Source organism: Macrotis lagotis, chromosome X (genome assembly GCF_037893015.1).
Source record: "Macrotis lagotis isolate mMagLag1 chromosome X, bilby.v1.9.chrom.fasta, whole genome shotgun sequence".
Classification (NCBI taxonomy): domain Eukaryota; kingdom Metazoa; phylum Chordata; class Mammalia; order Peramelemorphia; family Peramelidae; genus Macrotis; species Macrotis lagotis.
Window position 1 is genome coordinate 532448380 of NC_133666.1, and position 1682 is coordinate 532450061.

A 1682-nucleotide genomic window follows, 5' to 3' on the forward strand; every position below is an offset into this window, starting at 1 on the left:
ACATAATAGTTAACAAACATTTATTAAGCACCTACAATTTGTGGGGGGGGCAGGATCCAAAAAAGAGCAAAAGTCAGTCCTTTCCCTAAAAAAGTTCAAAAACTTTTCCACAAAAAGTCCTCAGTAGACTGAGGGTGACAACAAGCAAACAAATATGTACAAACAAGCTAGATACAGGATAAATAAAAAATAACTAGGAGAGACACTAAACTTAAGAGGAGTTGAAAAGGTTTCCTGTTGAAGAGTGACATCAAACTCAAAGGAAAAAGAATCCCTATGGACTGCATTTTGACTTTGAAGATCACCAATAACCTTATCTATGTTATATAGTATTTTTATTTCTTTCTGTTGGAGGGCCTTGAATTTTGACACTTCTGCTATGGATGATGGATTTTTGGTGGGACTTAAAGGAAGTCAGAGAAGGCAATGGATGGAGATGAGGAAAGAAAGAATTCTAGGCATGGAGGATAGTCAGAGAAAATGCCCAGAGTCAAAAGATAAAATATTTTCTTTATGGAACAGCAAGGGAGCCAGTGTCACTAGATGAGAAAGAATATGGTGGTGAGTAAGGTATAAGGTATAAGAAAACTACAAAAGTAAAAGGGGACTAGGTTATAAAGGTCTTTGGATTTTGTATCTGATCTTAGGCCTCAACAGGGAGCCACTAGAATTTACTGAGAAGGGTAGTGACATGATTGGACTTGTTAAGAGTCCAGTGGTTAGAGATCTGGATAAGGATCCAGTAAAGGAGACTGATGAGATATGAGAAGAATTAGGAGAAGAGGGTAATCAACAATATAAAAGATTGTAGAGAGGTTAAGTAGGGTAAGAATTGAGAAAAGGACATTGAACTGGACAGAAATTTTGGAGAAAGCAGGTTGGAAGTCAAATTATAAGAGGTGAAGAAGAGAGTGAGAGGAGAGAAAGTAGAGGTTTTTATTGTAGAGAATACAATAATATTTTGAGTTTAGGTACAAAGGAGAAAAGAGATATGGTACTATAGAAGGGATATGAGAGTTTTTTGAGATTGGAGACATGGGAGACATTGTAGACTGTAGGGAAATTCATATAGATAGGGAAATAGAGAAAATAAGTGCTGGAGTGGGAATGACACGGGGACAATCTGCTGGAGGAGAGGATGAAATGGGATCACTTGAACAAGTAGAAGGGTTAGCCTCGGTAAGGAGTAAATTCATTTCATCATATGAGACAGAGATGAAGGATGAGATGAAGGGAGCTCATGATGAATGGCTTCAATATTTGCCTCAAGAGGAGACAAAGTTCTCTAAGAAAGTGGGAGGAGAAGGAGCCAAATGAAGTTTGAATTAGGCTGAAAAGATTCAGAAGAGCCCCTGTGGGGAGTATAATAGTGAGATGATAAGGGATTAGTTGATAAGTTGATTAGTTCATATAGGATAGTGGGATTGCCTACCAACAGTGAGGACTGGTTGAAACTATATAACATAAATTTCTAGTGGATCTAGTCAGAATGGTTGCATGATTTTCTTCTCCTTTGTTCAGTGGCACATGAGTAAGAGTGAAAGTGGCAAAATGGTTGAATGTAATTGGTGATATAAGGGAGCCAAGGATTCAGTAGAGGAAGATAGTGTAAAGTTGAATTGCTTCATCAAGGGATCAGGATGGGGAAAAGAGGAAAGAAGGGTGAATCTAAATGGGACAGA